At 37.9% G+C, this 8,900-nt stretch overlaps 1 protein-coding gene across 1 annotated transcript in view; it reads left to right on the forward strand.

The window, feature by feature from the left end:
• Positions 1-2,060: 2,060 nt before the first annotated feature.
• The window catches only part of RDH12 (retinol dehydrogenase 12 (all-trans/9-cis/11-cis)), a 33,053-nt gene continuing 26,213 nt past the window's right edge, over positions 2,061-8,900 (forward strand). The window contains exon 1 of the mRNA XM_011994220.1: positions 2,061-2,110. The gene's annotated coding sequence lies outside the window, so the exon portion shown is untranslated. The remainder of the gene's footprint in view (positions 2,111-8,900) is intronic.

Raw genomic sequence — 8,900 nt, forward strand, 5'->3', positions numbered from 1 at the left:
AAAAAAAAAAAAACCACAGAAGGCTGGATGTGGTGGCTCATCCCTGTAATCCCAATACTAGAAGGCCAAGGCGGGAGGATCACTTGAGCCCAGAAGTTCGAGACCACCCTGGGCAACCTAATGAGACCCTGTCTCTACCAAAAATTTAAAAAATAAATAAATTAACAAAAAAAGTTTAAAAAAAATAGGCAGTGTCCTGGTGTGTGCCTTTGATCCCAGCTACTCCGGAAGCTCAGGTGGGAGGATTTCTTGAGCACACCAGGTTGAGGCTGCAGTGAGCTGTGATCGTGCCACTGCACTCCTGCCTGGAAGACAGAGCAAGACCCTATCTCAAAAAAAAAGAAAAAAAACGAAAGAGAGAGAGAGAAAGAAAGTTATGTGTATGTAAAAAATCTTCACCTTTTTAAAGCTTTTTTTTTTTTAAAGTAATCAAAAAACAGTAAGTCACAGGAATTACCTTGATAAAACATTTAGAAAAATTTTAGGCTAGTTACTAAAAAGCAAAGAAAAAACTTTCGTAATATGATTGTTTTGCTTTATTGGAACTCTATTTAGATAACCTGGAAGACAAACTCAATGAAAAGAATACTTGGATTTAGGCTGGGCACAGTGACTCATGCCTGTAATCCCAGCACTTTGGGAGGCTGAGGTAAGCAGATCGTGAGATCAAGAGATCGAGACTATCTTGGCCAACATGGTGAAACCCTGTCTCTACTAAAAGTACAAAAAGCTGGGCTGGTGGCACGCACCTGTAGTCCTAGCTACTTGGGAGGCTGAGGCAGGAGAATCGCTTGAACCCGGGAGGTGGAGGTCGCAGTGAGCTGAGATGGTGCCACTGTACTCCAGCCTGAAGACAGAGCAAGAAAAAAAAAGAATACTTGGATTTAATTAAAATACAGGAAGAGTGTGTCCAGGGTTATGAACATACACTATATTTTTGAGGAAAGTAAACAAGGAAACTTGTATCTTAAGCAAGACAATAAATATATCTTAGTAACAGCATCAAAAGTCCCCTGGTTATAGGGAATCATTTAGATGTATTGAGAAAAGCCAAGACTACAGAATCAAGTTATATCAGAGGAAAATGGTTTTGTTCCAGACCTGGGAGGCAGAGGTTGCAGTGAGCCGAGATCATGCCACTGCACTCCAGCCTGGGTGACAAAAGCAAAATTTCATCTCAAAAAAAAAGAAAAAAGAAAAACCCAAAGATTACAGAAGTTGGCAAAAAGTTTGAAGGAGAGGACTATCATTTCAACCAAGAAAAAGATGTATATTTTTAGGGGTATAAAGAACGAACAACAATGACTCATGACTTGGGAATCATGTGCAGCGAGGTATAGCACAAGTAGAATTTTTTGACATATAAATTTGAGAAGTTTTAGAAAAGAAATAGGTTGTAGAATATAAAATCAAAACCTCTTATAATTCACTAGGAACAAATTTATACTTTAAGACAGTGTTATTTTAACGTAGAGGACCAAAATCTCAATCTTTAGAAACACTTATAACTTCTTTTTGATTATAGCCAACTTAATCACATACAAATTTTTAAAAATGTTAAAGAACTTTATTATTATTATTTTATTATTATTATTATTATTATTATTATTATTATTATTTGAGACGGAGTCTCTGTTGCCCAGGCTGGAGTGCAGTGGTACTATCTTGGCTCACTGCAACCTCCACCTTCTGGATTGAAGCGATTCTCCTGCCTCAGCCTCCTGAGTAGCTGGGACTACGGGCATGTGCCACTACGCCCGGCTACTTTTTGTGTTTTTAGTAGAGATGAGGTTTCACCATTTTGGCCATGCTGTTCTTGAACTCCTGACCTTGTGATCTGCCTGTCTCGGCCTCCCAAAGTGCTGGGATTACAGGCATGAGCCACTGCGCCAGGACTATTATGATTTCTATAGACTATTTATGATGTGTTTGAACTTTTGTCTTGTCCTACACTTTCTCTTTTATAATTAACCAGTCATTTTGCTTTAGGAAAATAATTTACCATGTAATAAATTATTATCATGCAGTGGCATGATCAGCTCATCATAACCTCAACTCCTGGGCACAAGTAATCCTCCCTCCTCAGCTTCCTGAGTGGCTAGGACTACAGGCAAGTGCCACCAGGCCAGACTAATTTTCAAATTTTTTGTAGAGACAGTGTCTCACTATGTTGCTTAGGCTGGTTTTGAACTCCTGGTCTCAAATGATCCACTGCCTTGGCCTCCCAAAGCATTAGGATAACAGGCATGAACAACTGTGCCCAGCTTTTAAAAAAATTTAATATATATATATTTTTCAATGGAGATGAGATCTCATTATGTTGCCCAGGCTGGTCTCAAACTCCTGAGCTCAAGTGATTCTCCCACCTTAGCCTCCCAAAGTGCTAGGATTACACATGTGAGCCACCATGCCTGGCCTGTGCTCAGTTTTTAAAGTTTTTTTCTATTAACCATTTTCATAGCCTGTGAATGTCAGATATTCACCTAAGCAAGAACTTTAAAGTTAAATATATGGGTATTTTGTGGATAACTTAGAAGGTTTAGCTGTATTTCTTAAACCAACAATATTAAATTAGTCTTACTTATCAAAAATCACACAAAGATTATTTTGGTTTGGCTGGGTTCATAGTTTCATACCTTTGTGCCAAATCCTGGCACTGTAAAATATTTAATAAGATAAGTATAAATCCGATCACAAATCTAGGCAAATATGTATGTTGACAATTTTGAAGACATTTTAATATTTATTTTACTAATAATTTTAAAGCCAGTTTATTTATTAAAGAATTACTTAAGTCATGTGAACTTGGAAAACCTTTGGGTTTACTAATTTATGAGTGCTCATTTATTTATAAGTCAATTGGGTATCATGTAGATACAACATATAACATACTACATGTATCTATGTAAACACATCTAAACACACATATATATATGCAAAATAGAAATCCTATACCTTTATTTTTTTATTTGTTTTTTGAAACAGGGTCTCACTCTGTTGCCCAAGGTAGAGAGCAGTGGTGTGACCATGGCTCACTGCAGCCTTGACTTCCCAGGCTCAAGTGATCCTCCCACCTCAGCCTCCTGAGTGCCTGGGACTACACATGCATGCCACCAAGCCCAGCTAACTTAAAAATTATTTTTTGTAGAGTCAGAGTCTCACTGTATTGCCAGGGCTGGTCTTGAGCTCCTGGGCCCAAGTGATCCTCCTACCTTGGCCTCCCAAAGTGCTGGGACTGCTGGCATGAGTCACCTCACCTGGCCCTTATAGCTTGCATTTTAGAATTTTATTCATGAGATAGTAATACAAACTCACCAGTTTATAAAAGACGGTTGGATCTGAAGTATTTCTGGAAAAAATTGGGACCTGTTAGTCCACATGGCTAAATTTTATTTGTCCCAATAGGTAATCTAATGAAGGCTGTGAGCCAAAGTTTTTGGGTAGTTTGATGGCAGTTTTATTTTAAAAATCTTTTATCCTTTTATTCAGTTTCAAATACGTTTAGAGTTAGATTTTTAATATTAACATTTTAGCTTGAACTGGCTGAATTGTATAAGAAAAACAAAATTTCTAAGTCTTCTTAAGTTAGTAATACTACAAACAGTGAGCTTTATCTCAACACAAGTAGGAAAGTCAGTAGTTTCAAAGTAGGCAGAAAAAATATATAGAGGTAGACAGAGAACTTAGAAGATCCTACATGTTAGCTGTATAGTTCTGGGTGGACCACTTGAGTTCTAATCTGTATATTATTTTAAGATGTGCACAACAATGGGCCATAATATGTATCTAGCTGGAGTCTCAGAACACCCAGTATGTCTTTTTTTATTTTTCTGAGTCAGAGTCTCACCCTGTTGCCCAGGCTGGAGTGCAGTGACATGATCGCAGCTCATTGCAACCTCTCCCTCCTGGTCTCAAGTGATCCTCCCACCTGAGCCTCCCTAATAGCTGGGACTACAGGTGCATACCACCGTGCCTGGCTAATTTTTGCATTTTTTTGGGTAGAGATGGGGTTTTGCCATGTTGCCCAGGCTGGTCTCGAACTCCTAGACTCAAGCGTTCTTCCCACCTCGGCGTCCCAAAGTGCTGGGATTACAGGCGTGAGCCACCGTGCTTGGCCTGGCATGTCTTAATGTTTGAGAATCTCATTTTTTAAATATTAATCTCTTGGTTTAGAAAAAAAATGTTGGATTTGTATTTTTATGATCTCAGTAGCTCTATTCTCATTCTGCGGTTGTTTTGGTTGTTCCCCTTGTTTTAAATTTAAATATATTTCTGCCTTTTGAGGGAAGGAAACATGTGTATTGTGAAATTCTAAAAATCTCTGCCTAAGAAGTGTATGGGAGCCAGGAGAACAAACAGAAAGCGCTGAGTTCAGATCACAGGGGTTGAAGGAGGAGGAGCAGCTGGAGGCAAGAAGGAAAAAGCCTCCTAAATCATTAAAATTTACAAATCATTTCACATATCTTTTTTACCTCTTGAATTGAGGCATTTTTAAAATAATTTTTTTAGAAGTTTGTAGGTGTTATTGGAAGTAAATCTTCCATTCAATTTGTCTGGATCTAAAACCAACTTTTTTTCAATTGTGTGTGCAAACAAATTATCTTAGGCATTTTCAGAACAGCTCCATTTTGGCTACTGCTGCTTATAACCATCCTGGATTAGGTGGACCTACTACTTATCTAGGCACTCACAAGTGGAAAGATGGTAAGTATTATACATAAAACTCAGCAGGTGTCTTAGAGGGCACTTCCCATCTAAGCTGTGTGTGAGACAAGTTATGGAGTGGAGTAAGAGTGCCCTCATGAGGGCACTGGAGAGGAATGAGACTGGAAGAGGAAAAAGCTAAGGAAAGATCTCACCCCAAATCACCAGGGAAACAATTTACAGAGCTTCTATTTTACCCTGCCCTAGAATTTAACAAAAACCCTTATCTTGAATTCATAGCAGCAGCTCTTGTTCTGAGACAGTCATTGTACCACGTAGCCAAGGAGGAAACCACCTTTAATAAACCAGAACTTCAACTAAGACAGGAACTTCATTGATTTCAGGAGGAAGTCATCTGTAGCACTCAGCAGGGGCGTCGAAGTCCAGCAACACAATGCATTTTGTGCTGGCACATGCACGAAGGTTGGAAGCAGGTCTAGGTAGTCCAGGGAGGTCACTCTGAAATCCTGTCAGTTATGCCATTTTGTTGATGGAAATTAAGGCTGCTGAGGCAGAAATAAATTGATAAAGGTTTATTGGAAGCCAAATGTGAGGATCAATGTGGGAAGACACACTAATAAAGCTGGGTGTATTCCAAAGTTTGTTGTTACAAGTTGGAATGATTTTATAAGAAAGTTTAGGGAAGGGAGGGGGACTCTTCATACTGGAGTTGCCCTTTTTCATTGAAGGGCACAATACAGAGGTTACAATCATTGGCTACAGATGACAACATACAAGTTCAAATGTCCATGTTTAAGACAATCAGTAACACTTCATGATTCAGAAACAAATAAGTGTCCTTTTCAGTGTCCATAGGTTACATATTAATGTGTACATCAACAGTTTGAGGAACTCTTAATAAGATTTGAGAGACTCATCATAAGATTCTTTACTCAGAAATGGGATGTAAGCCATGAATCATAAGACTTGCCCCAGGTGGGCTAATTTGGAAAACTGCCAAACGTGACCTGCAGGTTATCACAGTCAAATGCAATGTGGGGTCCTGAATTCAATCTTGGACCAGAAATAGGACATTAGTGAGAAAACTGGTGAAATTAGAATAAAGCCATTAGTTTAGTTAGTGGTGTTGTACCAATGTTAATTTCCTGGTTTTGATCATTGTTCTAAGGTTATTTAAAATGTTGACATTTGGGGAAGCTGAGTGAAAAGTATGCGGGAATTTTTTGTATTATTTTTGCAGCTTTTTGTAATATTTCAAAATAAGATGTTTTAAAAAACACATTTGATCAGCCATGATAGAGGAAAGGCTGAATTATCTTTTTATCTTTTTTATTTTCACTACAGAAAATTATATTTAAAAAATAATTTTTATAGGAAGAGGCCCTCAAAAACTGTGCAGCCAAAAATATAAGAAAAAATATCATTAAGTGTGTCAAGCAGTTAATTAATAAAGATATAGCCAGGTGCAGTGGCATGTGCCTATAGTTCCAGTAACTTGGGAGGATGAGGTGGAAGGATCCCTTTAGCCTAGACGCTCTGGGCTTGTAGTGTGTTGTGCCGCCAATCAGCTGTTCACATTAAGTTCAGTATCAATATAGTGACCTCCTGGGAGCAGGGGACCACAAGGTTACCTAAGGAAGAGAGAACTGGCCCAGGTCAGAAACAGAGCAAGTCAAAATACAGGTGCTCATCAGTTGCAAGATAGTGCCTATGAACAACCACTGCACTCCAGCCTGGGCAACATAGCAATACATGTCTCTAATTTTAAAAATAAAATAAAAATATGATGTCATTTTCTGAATTTTGTGATATTTGTAGTGTGAACCCAGAAAATTTGTGACAGGTCTCAGTTAATTTACAAAGTTTATTTTGCCAAGGTTGAGGATGTGCCCCCATGACACAACCTTCAGAGGTCCTGACAACATATGTCCAAGGTGGTCAGAGCACAGTTTGGTTTTATACATTCTAGGGAGACATGAGACATCAATCAACATATGTAAAATGAACATCGGTTTGGTCTGGAAAGGCGGGACAACTCGAAGCGGGGAGGGGGCTTCCAGGTCGCAGGAAGGTGAGACACAAACAGCTGCATTCTTTTGAGTTTCTGTTTAGCCTTTTCAAAGGAGGCAATCAGATACGCATTTATCTCAGTGAGCAGAGGGAGGGCTTTGAACAGAATGCGAAGCAGGTTTGCCCTAAACAGTTCCTAGCTTGAATTTCCCTTTAGCTTAGTGATTTTGGGGGCCCAAGATCTTTTCCTTTTCCTTTTACATTTTCTCCATCCTTTAAAAAAATTTTCTGGAGAAAGCATTTTAGAAGAAAATGAGTCTCTGGTCCCAGCTTTTGTCTGATCTCTCATGGTTAGGATGTTTTTTTCCTAGACAGGTAGGTTCTAAGTTATTAGGAAAGCTCACTTTTAGAAGGTTGTGAAGTCTCATGTCCTATGAAGAGAAATTAGGGGGAGGAAGGGATAAAAACAACAGTAAACAAAAGAAAAATCCTGGAAAATTGATATAGGCCATTACTCTGTAGTCCATACATCAGTAGTCAGGTATGAAAGTGGTTTATGTATGTAAATAGATTGCTGTTATTTTCTTCTGAAGTTTAAGTTGTCTAGCTTCAGTTTACAGAGCTTTACAAAAGCACAACTTAGTTGTTAGTGACTCCAAAATAGGAAAAATGGGGAAAAAAGAAGGAAAAAAATTGAAAACATTATTTTGAAGACTAGTAGCCAAGAGAAATTAGAATTCAGTCCAAACTGTAGAAAACAATAAAAATTGCAAAACATTAGGCAAGACTAAAATCTAACGATAGGTGTACTATACTTTTTGAAACAATTTTTTCTCTCTCTAGTTTCCCATCTTTACTAAAGACAAATTATGGTATGTCTTTTTTGCTTTATTATACTTGGCCTAATTATTTGTATACAGTGAAGCAAGAATATATATATACACATATATATATATACTTTTTTTTTTTTTTTTTGAGATGGAGTCTCACTCTGATGCCCAGGCTGGACTGCAGTGGCGTGATATCGTCTCACTGCAACTTCTGCCTCCTGAGTTCAAGTGATTCTCCTGCCTCAGACTCCCAAGTAGCTGGGATTACAGGTATGTGCTTTCACACCCAGCTAATTTTTGTATTTTTAGTACAGATGGGATTTCGCCATGTTGGCCAGGCTGGTAAGAATAATTATTTTTTACATAGGCTTTTAAATTTGGCTTTGATGAAACTGTGTTCTGTAGAAAGAATCTCAGATAAGACTTCTTTAAAACTGAGCCCAGCCCTTGATTTGTGCCATCAAATACCTATGAATTGAGTTAACCTCTCCTCTTGAGGTTCCAAGGTAAACTTGGGGCTCCTGGGCCTTTCAGAAAATGACATTCTTTACCTACCACAGGTCAGGAACCCTGTACAGGGGCTGTGTAGATAAAGGTGAAGAGGCCAGTTTTTCCAAGGGGCTATCTTGGCTCCCTAAGTCAAGTTTGATTCCAAGGGAAATCATACCATTCCAGTCAAAGTCTTAATAAAATAACCATTTTCTCCAATTTTGTCCTGTTACAAATGAAAACAAATTCTTACTGCACTTATGTAAATAACTGTATTGTTATAAGTAAAAATACAAATAGTTTCCAAATTCTGGGGAAATTATGCAGAGAGAAACAAATATGCTCCAAGTTTTGTTCATGGGAGTATACTTTACTCAATTGCTAAAAGCTGTAAATAGCTTAAAAGAAAAGTTTTCTTGACTCTGAAAAACAAAGCATCAGCAACGTTTTAAGCAAAAAGTTAAAAAGATTACTTTAGTCTTCTATCAGTTTAGTTTACACAGTTAACTCCTGTTCTGCTTGATATTTTTGAACACTTCAGCTCTCCATGAGAGTCCTGAAAGTTTTTTCCTCTATTCTAAGGTCACAATCTCCAGAGTTATCAGAAACCTGCATTTAAGAACACCTGTTAGAGTTCTATAGCTGATTATAAAACCACCTTCTAATGAGGACCAAAACAAGACAGTTGTCTGTGGATGATGAAAGGTTTTAGGGCAGCAATAAAGAAACAATTGACAAGGAAATTTGTTATCTCTGTGGCATATGATAATTTAACATGACAATTATAATTATTACTGATAATGTACACTAAGTCATATCAGAATTATAGGAGTTTCCCATGATTTTGGAACACATACCAGTAACATATTTATATAAATACAGCCCAAAGAAAACCAAACACCATTT

This window comes from Mandrillus leucophaeus, unplaced genomic scaffold, assembly GCF_000951045.1.
Source record: "Mandrillus leucophaeus isolate KB7577 unplaced genomic scaffold, Mleu.le_1.0 Scaffold448, whole genome shotgun sequence".
Taxonomy (NCBI): Eukaryota; Metazoa; Chordata; class Mammalia; order Primates; family Cercopithecidae; genus Mandrillus; species Mandrillus leucophaeus.